Source organism: Manihot esculenta, chromosome 15 (genome assembly GCF_001659605.2).
Source record: "Manihot esculenta cultivar AM560-2 chromosome 15, M.esculenta_v8, whole genome shotgun sequence".
Lineage (NCBI taxonomy): Eukaryota > Viridiplantae > Streptophyta > Magnoliopsida > Malpighiales > Euphorbiaceae > Manihot > Manihot esculenta.
In genome coordinates, this window is record NC_035175.2 from 21,628,350 (window position 1) to 21,641,272 (window position 12,923).

General features: G+C 42.8%; 1 pseudogene; it reads left to right on the forward strand.

Annotated features, from left to right (window-relative positions):
* The window catches only part of LOC110608385, a 28,509-nt pseudogene extending 17,505 nt beyond the window's left edge, over positions 1 to 11,004 (forward strand).
* Positions 11,005 to 12,923: the final 1,919 nt, after the last annotated feature.

Below are 12,923 nucleotides of genomic sequence, written 5' to 3' on the forward strand. Positions count from 1 at the left end.
CCTAAAACAACATCAAATAGCATATGCTCAACATATGCTCAACTCAAAGCTCCACCAACAACTAACCCATACAACTCTCTAAAAACTCTTAAAACTTACTTTAAACATAAGGGGAGGTGAGGATCCATGCTTACCTCTTGAAGAACGAGAGGATTGCTGGTCCAAACTTGGAGATGTGGTGGAAAACTACTCAAAGTCTCCAAGTTGCTCAACTTTGCTTCCTTTTGCTCAAATCTCTAAAACAAAGCTTAAAACATGTTAAAACATGCAAGATTTGAGGAAAACATGAGAAACACACCAAGGAGAGCTTGAACCCACCTTTGACCCAAAAACAGAGTGTTTAACACTCAAGTCTCGGGCAAAGGGGCTTTTGTGGTGGCCAACCGACTCTTCCTTCGGCGGCCTAACGTGCATGCAAAACCATGCAACTTTCGGCGGCCGAACTTCACCTTCGGCGGCCGAACCTGGCTTTTGTCCCCTTGGCCTTTTCATTTCAAAAACTCACTTTTCTTCCTTAACTCAAAACATGCAAACATGATAAAAACACTTAAAAACCATCTTAAAAACCTTTCTTATACCCTTAGGGCAAGCTCCGACATCCTCGAATCCCGACTTCCAACGGAAAATCCGCCGGAACGTAGGAATTCCGATACCGGGGTCTAGCCGGGTATTACATTCTCCCCCCCTTAAGAACATTCGTCCCCGAATGTTCCTCTCTAACTCAAACATACTCAAAACATAACATAAAGCACATAAAGAACAAAAGAATCTAGAACTAACCTCAAAAGAGATGGGGGTACTGTTGGAGCATAGACTCCCTTGTCTCCCAGGTACACTCTTCTATATTATGGTGGTTCCAGAGGACTTTCACCATCGGGATCTCCTTGTTCCTTAGCTTTCTGATCTGGGTGTCAATGATCCGTACTGGCTGTTCCACATACGTGAGATCACCTAGGATCTCCACATCTGGTTCACTGAGAACCTTACTCGGATCTGACACAAACTTCCTTAGCATCGAAACATGGAAGACTGGATGGATTCTTTCCATAGACATAGGCAAATCAAGCGTATACGACACATTTCCGACCTTCTGCACAATCTCAAAAGGTCCAATGTACCGCGGAGCCAACTTACCTTTCCTCCCAAAACGAACCACCCCTTTCATTGGAGACACCTTCAACAAGACCAGATCCCCCTCCTCAAACTCTATGTGCTTTCTGCGAACGTCTGCATAGCTCTTCTGCCGACTAACAGCAGTCTTGAGCCTCTCTCTGATAATGGGCACCACCCTGTTCGTGATCTCTACTAACTCAGGCCCTGCTAGGGACCTTTCTCCAACTTCTTCCCAACAAACTGGTGACCTGCACTTCCTCCCATACAGAGCTTCATATGGGGCCATCCCTATGCTAGCATGATGGCTATTGTTGTAGGCAAACTCCACTAAGGGTAGATGCTGCCTCCAAGATCCGCCAAAATCTAGCACACACATTCGAAACATATCTTCTATGGTCTGGATGGTCCTCTCTGACTGTCCGTCAGTCTGTGGATGGAAAGCAGTGCTGAAGTCTAATCTTGTGCCCATAGCCTCTTGCAGACTTCGCCAAAACCTGGAGGTAAACTGGGGTCCTCTGTCAGACACTATAGAAACAGGAGCCCCATGCAACCTCACAACTTCCTCAAGATACACCTGCGCTAGCTTGTCCACAGAGTAGCCACTCCTGACAGGAATGAAGTGAGCAGATTTAGTCAGTCTATCCACAATCACCCATATGGAGTCTAGTCTGTTGAACGTCGCCGGTAAGCCCACTACAAAATCCATGGCTATGTTCTCCCATTTCCATTCTGGAATCGGCAGTGGGTTAAGCATTCCAGCCGGCTTCTGGTGCTCTAGCTTCACCCTTTGACATATCTCGCAGGCTGACACAAACTGTGCCACTTCTCTCTTCATTGCTGGCCACCAATAAACTTTCTTCAGATCTTGATACATCTTGGTGGCTCCAGGGTGAATGCTATATCGCGCATTATGAGCTTCCCTCATAATGTCTCCTTTCAAACTGATGTCATCTGGTACACATAGTCTATTCCCGTAGCGGAGAATCCCTTGGTCGTCGAATCTAAACTCTTCGCTCTTGCCTGACTGAACAGTCCTGGCAATTTTGACCAACTCTGGATCCTCATGTTGTTTCTGAGCCACCTGCTCCAGAAACACGGGTGTAACTTTCATCTGTGCAATCAAAGCACCTGTACCAGTTACCTCTAACTGTAGCCCTTCCTCAACTAACCTGTAGAAGTCCTTCACCACCGGCCTCCTCTCTGCTGTAATGTGAGCTAAACTGCCTAGTGATTTCCGGCTTAAGGCATCGGCTACAACATTTGCCTTTCCCGGATGATACTGGATCCTGCAATCATAATCACTAAGCAATTCCACCCACCGTCTCTGCCTCAAGTTTAACTCTCTCTGACTCAGGATGTGCTGTAGGCTCTTATGATCTGTAAAGATCTCACATTTCACCCCATAGAGGTAATGCCTCCACATCTTGAGTGCAAAGATAACAGCTGCCATCTCAAGATCGTGTGTCGGATAGTTCAGCTCGTGCTTCTTCAGCTGTCTAGAAGCATAAGCGATTACTCTGTCATTCTGCATTAACACACAACCTAATCCCACTCGGGACGCATCACAGAACACTGTGAAGTCTTCATCACTAGTAGGCAGAGCTAACACCGGGGCTGAAGTTAATCTTCTCTTTAACTCTTCGAAACTCTCTTCACATTGGTCAGACCATGTGAATCTCTGGTTCTTTCTGGTTAATCTGGTCATAGGAGCCGCTATCTTGGAGAAGTCCTGAACGAACCTCCTGTAGTAGCCTGCCAAACCCAAGAAACTCTTGACCTCTGTCACTGTGGTGGGTCTAGGCCAATTGGCTACAGCTTCTATCTTCTTGGGGTCCACTGCTATACCTTGATCTGACACTACATGCCCCAAGAATGAAATGCTCCTTAGCCAGAACTCACACTTGGAGAACTTGGCATATAAACCATGCTCTCTCAAGGTCTGCAGGACTATCCTCAGATGATGGGCATGCTCCTCTGCATTCCTGGAATACACCAAGATATCATCTATGAAGACAATAACAAAGTGATCCAGGTACTCTCTGAAAACTCGGTTCATGAGATCCATGAATGCTGCAGGGGCGTTAGTTAACCCGAACGGCATCACTAAGAACTCATAATGCCCATATCTGGTCCTGAAAGCTGTCTTAGGTACATCCTCTTCCCTGATTCTCAGCTGATGATAGCCCGATCTCAGATCTATCTTAGAAAAACAACCTGCTCCTGCTAGCTGGTCGAATAGATCATCGATCCTGGGTAGAGGATACTTATTCTTGGTAGTGACTTTGTTCAACTGCCTGTAGTCGATACAAAGTCTCAGGGATCCATCCTTTTTCTTGACAAACAACACTGGAGCACCCCAGGGTGAGGTACTTGGACGGATGAAACCCTTGTCTACCAACTCCTGTAGCTGCTCTTTCAACTCCTTCAGCTCTGCTGGTGCCATCCTGTAGGGAGGAATAGAGATCGGTCTGGTACCAGGCACTAACTCAATCTCGAACTCTATTTCCCTATCAGGTGGTAGTCCTGGAAGCTCATCTGGAAACACATCTGGGAACTCTCTGACTACGGGCACTGATCTGGGGTCCCTAACCTGACTGTCTAGCTCTCTCACATGAGCTAGATACCCCTGACATCCCCTCCGGAGCAACCTACGAGCCTGTAGGGCTGATATCAGACCTCTAGGCGTGCCCCTCCTGTCTCCTCTGAAGACAAACTCAGATCCATCCTCATCTCTGAACTTAACTACCTTGTCTCTACAGTCCAAGGTAGCACCATATGCAGATAGCCAATCCATCCCTAGAATGACGTCAAAATCTGTCAACTCTAGAACCACAAGGTCAGCTGGAAGGCATCTACCATCTATAAACACTGGACTATGTCGACAGACTGTCTCTGCCAACGATGGATCACACTTAGGGCCACTGACCCATAGGGGACACTCTAACCCAGACGTCATCAAACCCACTCTCTCTATGGCTCTAGGAGCAACAAAGGAATGTGAAGCACCAGGGTCTAACAAAGCATACACCTCAGAACACCCAATGAGAAGGTTACCTGACACCACGGTGTTAGAAGTGTTTGCCTCCTGCTGTGTCATCGTGAAAATCCGCGCCGGAGCTGACGGACCTCCACCTCTGGGACCTGCAGATGAAGAGGCTGACCCTCTCCCTCTGCCTCTGCCCTGCGTCATAACTGAAACTGGTGGCTGTGGCATGCTAGCTGGAGCTGTCTGCTGGGATGGTGCCGTGAAAGCTGCCTGAGGGCACTCACGAGCCATGTGTCCCTCCTGGCCGCACCTGTAACATCCTGTAATCCCAAAGCGACAAACTCCTCTGTGCGCTTTACCGCACCTACTACACACTGGAACCTCTGAGCCTGAACTCATGCCACTGCCTAATCCCAGACCTGCTTTAATCTTATTCCAGAACTTATTCTTCCTCGACTTCTGAGTGGAACCACTCCACTTCTTACCACTGGAAGTTGCTGCACCCTGTGAAGAGGGATCTGACTTGCCCCTACCTGGGGTCTTAGAACCAGAGGACTGTGCCGGCTGCTGTTTCACTGTACCCTGTATAATGGCACTAGCCTCCATTCTCCGTGCTAAATCCACCACGGTGTGGAAACTCTCCCTCTCGGCTGCATGGATCAAAGAGGAATACCTGGAATGCAGTTTCATAGCATACCTCCTGGCCTTTTTCTGTTCCGTATCATAGGCCTGTCCTGCATACCGCAGCAACTCAATAAACCTGTCAGTAAACTCATCAATACTCATCTCCTCTGTCTGCTTGAGCTGCTCAAACTCTATCAGCTTTAGCTCTTTCGAACTATCTGGAAATGCCCATCCGGCAAACTCATTAGCAAACTCCTCCCAAGACATGTTATCCAACCTAGGGTCCACATAGACGCCAAACCATTCCTTCGCCTTCTTACATTTTAAAGTGAACCCTGCCATCTGAATGGCTCTGGTATCATCTGCCCCTAGCTCATCTGCTATCATCTTGACTGCTTTAATGTACTCAAACGGATCATCTCCTGATTGGTACTTAGGAGCATCTAACTTTAGGTAATCAGTCATCTTTACCTTGCTCCTCACAGATGGGCCAGGTTGAGGTGTTTGGATAACTGGGGCTTCTGGTTGTACCACTGGTGGTGGTGGGGGAGGTGCAGAACTTTCTGGTGTAGAGTATGCTGGACTGGGGTAAAAAGGCGAGGGTGGATACATGGGATATGGTGGATATGGGGGGTAATACGGTGGATAAGGCATATATGTGGGATATGGGTGAAAACTAGGATAATCCGATGTACCTCCCATCGAATATCCTGGGCCCTGTGGGTAGGGCTGATAGTGGGGTGGATAACCATACCCCGAGGCCTGACCGCCTCCCTGTGATGATCCCACATCCTCCTCTGTAGTGCCAACACCTAACCCTCCATCCCTTCTTGGATCCATATCCATCTCTTCCCTTGTATCACTCGATCTTCTTCTCTGTTCTGTCTCCCTCCTGCTTTCATCAAAAGACCTTCTAGGGTCTCTTGATGCTCTTTCTCTGCCTGCCCTTTGGGACATAGCTCTTGGCAAAGCAGGGGGACGCCCTTCCATACCCTCATTCTCGGGCGGAGCTCCAGTCAATCTAGCTGATCGACGGGTTCCTCTCATTTTCGCTTCTGAAAACATAACATACACTTTAGCATATGATCCATGTAAAAACATGAACCCTCAACTCATAGCATAGCATATCATAGCAAGCATTAAATGCACATGTATAACATCATGGCATTACACAGCATCAAGACAGGACTCAACATCCTATCCTAGTGGACATGATCTTCCTATTGTGCTTGCCCTCTAAAACAACCTCTTTCCGATGTGAGATATCTCTAATCCCGCTCAGCACACCGTACTCTAGAGGCCCTAGGCTCTGATACCAATCTGTAACAGCCCGCTTACCGGACCATCACCGGCACTAGGATCCAGATCGGCTTAAGGCCGCCGGGACCCGTAGTAAGCCACCTGTAAACTCTGTGTACCTGATAAAACCCATACATGATCACACTTAAACTTAACACTGTTACTTACTCTTCTCTATTATTTTCTTCAACTAAGCCTGGACTATGCATGCTCTGTCTGTATGCACTCGAAGAGTGATACCTGCTATGGTACCATACAGTAACTACAGAGATAGAAATACTACCATGCACCAAGCCTAGCTCTCATCACAACATTGTCTCAAACATATATAACATAAAAGGATCATGTACAAAGGATAACAAGCACTAGGGCCAAGCACAATACTCTAATACTCTATATAACTTGCTTTTACATCATTTCTATACATTACATAAACACTGTACTGTACATCATTATCATGTCCACTATTCTATACTAGTACATATGCGTTTACCCTTGCTTTCTCTTTCTCTTTCTCTTCTCTGAGGCCCTGAAAAATGGGGTTAGGGAGAGGGATGAGCTACTAAAGCCCAGTGAGCGGAAACCATAAAAACATTTAAAATATGCTATAATGAAATGCATCACTGCACAAACATTTCACATCTCAGATTGGACATGACCCCAAAACTCCCTCTGTCGGTGCCCGGCCCCCAAAGGAGCTCACACAGGTCTTTCACTAACTACTCATGGTGCCCGACCCTATAAGGGCTCTCACAGGACTCATCCAAGTTAAATGCCCGGCCCCAAAGGAGCTCACACAGGACATACAATAATGACAGACTTATGGGCTATTGGAGTCGCCTCGGTCCAATCCACATAAACAAATAATAATGCAATGCCTCAACTTGGTGAATACTAATGCAAAGCATCCTACATAAACATGGCAGTAATGATGCATGAATCATGCTAAAACATTCATTAACTTAAAACAAAGTTCTGTTCCACTCACCTCTGTCAACTGCTGAGCAGTCGCTGTAACTCTAACTCTGTGGGCCTCCTTGGTCTCTCGGGTCCGTACCTACACAGGTGGACTCAAATGAGGACCAAACTTACTTAAACATAACTCTTAATATCTCCCCAAAACCCCTCTAAAACATCATAAGCATGCATGACAAAATGGGCAAAGGAAGGCTGGTCAGGGCACTTTCGGCGGCTGGTTCGGCGGCCGAAACCTCCCTCCAGAGACGAAACTCATGCATGTTCGGCGGCACCTTCGGCGGCCGAAAGCCTCGTCCAGAGACGAAACTCATGCACTTTCGGCGGCCGAACTCCCTCTTTCGGCGGCCGAAAGTCTCTTTCTCACCCAAAAGCCTAGCTTTCGGGGGCAAGGTTTGGCAGCCGAAACTGCCTCCACAAGGGGTTCGGCGGCCGAACCTTGCTTCGGCGGCCGAACCTGGATTCTCCAGAAAGGCAGAATCCCGACCCAACTCAGGGTTCCAGCCTCCAAAAACCTATAAAACACCCATAACATGCATACCAACACTTCTCAACTAGCACCTAACATATCTCATGCATATAGGGGTCTATAAACTAACTCAAACCCCTAAAACAACATCAAATAGCATATGCTCAACATATGCTCAACTCAAAGCTCCACCAACAACTAACCCATACAACTCTCTAAAAACTCTTAAAACTTACTTTAAACATAAGAGGAGGTGAGGATCCATGCTTACCTCTTGAAGAACGAGAGGATTGCTGGTCCAAACTTGGAGATGTGGTGGAAAACTACTCAAAGTCTCCAAGTTGCTCAACTTTGCTTCCTTTTGCTCAAATCTCTAAAACAAAGCTTAAAACATGTTAAAACATGCAAGATTTGAGGAAAACATGAGAAACACACCAAGGAGAGCTTGAACCCACCTTTGACCCAAAAACAGAGTGTTTAACACTCAAGTCTCGGGCAAAGGGGCTTTTGTGGTGGCCAACCGACTCTTCCTTCGGCGGCCTAACGTGCATGCAAAACCATGCAACTTTCGGCGGCCGAACTTCACCTTCGGCGGCCGAACCTGGCTTTTGTCCCCTTGGCCTTTTCATTTCAAAAACTCACTTTTCTTCCTTAACTCAAAACATGCAAACATGATAAAAACACTTAAAAACCATCTTAAAAACCTTTCTTATACCCTTAGGGCAAGCTCCGACATCCTCGAATCCCGACTTCCAACGGAAAATCCGCCGGAACGTAGGAATTCCGATACCGGGGTCTAGCCGGGTATTACAGAAAGAATTCATTGTCATGATTCACAATCAATTCCATAAAATAGTGAAGCAATTAAGAACAAACAATGGAACAGAGTTTGTAAATTCAGAATGTAATAGACGGCTTAAAGAAAGAGGTATCATCCACTAGAAATCGTGTCCTCACACCCCACAACAGAACGAGGTAGTCAAAAGAAAGCACAAGCACTTGCTGCAAGTTGCAATAGCCTTGATGTTTCAGTTAAAATTACCACAAAGATTCTAGGGAGAATCCATATTCACAGCCATCCACATTATCAACAGACTCCCTAGCTCAGTTCTAAACTGCAAAGCCCCATTTGCCCGCCTGTATGGAAAACCTACTAGCCTTGACCTTTTTAAAATGTTTGGTTGCTTATACTTTACAACCAATATGCTACCCACAAGACAAAATTTGTAGAAAGAGCCTTCAAGTGCATCTTTCTTTGCTATATTCTTGGAATGAAAGCTTATAAAGTGTATGCCCTGAACCTTACAAAATCCTCATTTCTAGGAATGTTATTTTCCATGAAACCATATTTCCTTTCATTTTCCAGCAAGATATACACTATCCCCACAAACTAATGCTATCAAATACGATCCAAGAATCCAATTTAGAACCGGTTTCACCATCCCCACCTCAAAAAGTACTCCCTGTTCCTACACAGATTCCCATCACAGACCTTCATATGAGTCCCCAAGAGCAACATAAACCTTATGTGAAGAAGAAGAACCTAATACATCTGATCCATTAAATATCTCAACAGAAACTATTGAAGCAATGACAGCCCCAATACACCAACAAGAAAGAGCACAAGACTCTCCTCAAGACCTAGATGGCTAAATGATTTTGTGGCAGTTTTTATACACCATGATATTCCTGGTGCATTCTCCAAACATAAACTAGATGGATCCGTTGATTGGTTTAAAGCTAGACTGGTAGCCAAAGGCTTCAACCATCTACCCAGAGTCAATTACACCATAATTTCTCTCCGGTCGCCAAATTGGTGACTGTAAGGATGTTTATAGCCTTAGCCACTGCCAAGAACTGGCCAGTACACCAGTTAGATATCAATAATGCCTATTTATATGGGCATGTCGAAAAAGACCTATATGTGCTACCACCAGAAGGGTATGACAAAGTTCAACCATGACAAGTATGCAAACTGATTAAAAGTATCTACGGCCTAAAGTAAGCAGGGAGAATGTAGAATAAAAAACTTATCAATTGCTTGAAGCACTACCGATTCAACCAATCCACTTTTGACCATTGCCTGTTCACAAGATCACAAGAGAATAAATTTTTAGCCTTACTAGTTTATGTTGACAACATACGCATAATAGGGCAATCAGAAGAAGACATATCAAGTGTAAAAGCTTACTTAGATGGACTCTTTACAATTAAAGATTTGGGGTATGTCAGATATTTTTTGGGACTAGAAGTCACTCGCATTGAAGCCGGTCTTTTCCTTAACCAAAAGAAATATGTATTAGATATTCTCTAAGATATTGGATTCACACATGCTAAAACGTCCGACGTTCCTTTACCACAAGGACTTAAATTAGACAATATCTTACAAGACCCAGACAAGTATCGAAAGCTAATAGGTAAACTACTTTACCTTAGTGTTACGGGGCCAAATATCTCCTACGCAACCCAACATCTCAATCAGTTCATACAATAACCACGCCAGTAACACTGGGATGCAACACTTCATATTCTTCGTTACTTGAAAGGTTGTCTAACATGGGGTTTATTTTTTTCATCCCAAAATAACTTCAAGATCCAAGCTTTCTCCAATGCAAATTGGACTTCTTGCCCAATGACCAGATAATCCCTCACAAGTTATTGCATCTTTCTCGGAGAATCACTAATATCCTGAAAAACTAAAAAACAGAACACTGTTAGCAGATCTTCCGCAGAAGCTAAGTATTGAAGCATGGAAATCACAGTATGCGAACTTTAATGGTTCACTTACCTGTTAAAGGAGTTCTATATACAGCTAGAGCTCCCCATTCCTTTGGAATGCGACAACCAAGCAGCTCAACATGTAGCAGCTAACCCCGTATGCCATGAAAGAACGAAGCATTTGGATATGGACTGTCACCTTGTCCGTGATCAACTCTTTAGAGGCTTTATTTTGATGATGCATGTACCATATTGCCAGCAGATCGCTGATCTGTTCACCAAGCCCTTTGGTGCGGCGCAGTTCTAAAATCTCCTCTCAAAGATGGAATTACCTAAAATTAGGGCATCTCGATCTTGCGGGGGGTTGAAAAGATAAAATTTGACCTCATGCAAAACAACGCTGCAAAGAAAAGTGAGCAGCGTGAAAATCAAAGGAAAATGATGATGTAGCGAAGGAAGTAAAACAATAGCGTTTTATTTATAAATGCAGCTCTTCCTAGATACTTCTAGAAAGATATAGAGAGTTCCAGTTTGTTAGTCTATTAAGAATCTGTTACATCCAAACTGTATACATAAACATCCATGCACAATTAATAATATTTGAATTCTTTCCTCCCTAAAATTGCAGTTACTTTCTCAAGGTGCAAGCCAAGCTGCATATGACTTAGAGACTGTTCCCTTGCATGAAATAGGGCACCTACTTGGTCTTAGGCATAGCTTAGTGGAAGGAACTATTATGTTTCCAACTATTCCTTTAGGAACAACTAAGGGTCTTCATAGTGATGATATCCAAGGGGTTCGTGCTTTATATAACATTTAAGGCTTTTCTTGAATTAAATAAGAGTCAAATAGTCGATCTCTCTACTTGAGCTTAGCCTTTACAAATTTGAGGAATAATATTTTTTTCATTTTGAATACTCTAGTTGTAATCTATAGTTACAGTGTTTCTCTTAAGTTCTCAATGAATAAAAGTTTCTATTTTCACTCAAGCTAGTAATGGTGTCAAGTTCAAATTGATGAATTGTAATAAACAACTATTTTTCACCTTGTGATTCGACTTCCCGTCAGGCAGCCAAGAGAAGAGCAAGACAAGCATGAGAATTCTTCCCATCAAGCACCTAAGATAAAACAACAAATTCAAACGAATCAAAGAAAGTAAAAAAGACAAGGCAGCTCAAGAAACAACAATCTAACCATTTGATTCTAGCTCCACGCTAAAAATAAAACAACCGCCATAAAGGACGAGATCAACTAAAGATAAAGAGAAGAGCAGAAATCTGAACCTATACACACCCGCAGCTAAGTAATAATGACACCTTCTAACCAAATCACCCAGAATAAAAGGATAATTACAATAGTAGAGATAGCCTCCAAATAACCCAGCTGCCTCAATTTAGACCAATCTAGATTTTTCGTACCCAATAGCACCTAAACTTCGAGGAAAAGAAAAACTAAAACGCAACAGCGCAATAGAGGATGAAAAACCCAAAGTCTAATGAACTTCTTTTCAAAACCCAAGACAAGCTCTGGTTCTTCATAAAAAAAAAAAAAAAGTTCTTCTCCACTATCTCAAAGAAGAGTAAAAAAGACTCCCAAAAAACCATATACTCAAAATATATATAGACTGGATGTAATGCTCATGGCTGCTAAAAAACTGCTTAATGAAAGCAAAGCATCCTCCAGGAAAAAACATTCTACATGTAGGAGTTTAATGATTTTAACCCAATACCTATCCATTTTAAAAAATTTAAATGATTTAAAAACGATAGAAATTCTACTTTAGTTTATCTTGAATCTTATCTAAAGTAGCTTCTTTATAATTTAATTTAGAGTAATTTACAGTGTAGTCCATCAGGTTTAGCAAAACCCACAATTTAGTTCCTGTTATTTTAATAATAAATAATTTAATTTCAAAATTTTTATTTCATTAATAAAATAATTATTTTATTAAATTTACCATTAATCAATTGAAAGAAGATAACTCAAATTAAACAAACTAAATTATTATAAATTATTAAAATTAAACAGATTAAATTATTATAAAAAGTGAGATTTGAAAGATTAAATTCTTATAATCTAATAGTAAACTTTAACAAAATGATTATTTTATTAACAAAATGGGGACTAAATTGTTTATTTTTTTTAAATAATAGGGGCTAAACTGTGGTTTTGTTATGGACTATATTATAAATACTCTTTAATTTAATCATGTGTTCTTTAAAAATTTCATAAGATTAGAAAAGAGGTTTTATTAGAACTTCATAATAAATTTTTGAAGAAGATAATTGCAAAGATGTTTCTATTATATCAACCTGAGAAGCAATTGTAGAAAGATTTTGAATTAAATAATTAGTTTGAAATTGAACTTTTTTTTTTTTTTAGAAAAAGAAGTGAAAACGGAAAAACTAGTTTATAGCAGAAGCAAGTGCATGATCCAATTCAATCTACTTCACCATCTCAAGAGGGGGTTGATCAAGCTCACAGAGGCCAATGGGGACTTCCTTAGCATGAGAGGCTAGTCTATTAGCGACAAAGTTTGCTTCTCTATAGATGAATCCCAACTTGAATCCTGTATAACGGCTTAGACTGTCCTTAATAGCGTTTACCAAATGAGCGCAGTTCCCTTGAGAGGCTCGATCACCCAATACCAGCTCCAAAATCTCGGCGTTATCACATTCAATGACAACAAAAGTATGCCCCAGGTTAACCAAGTTATGGAGACCATTGAGTACCGTCCAG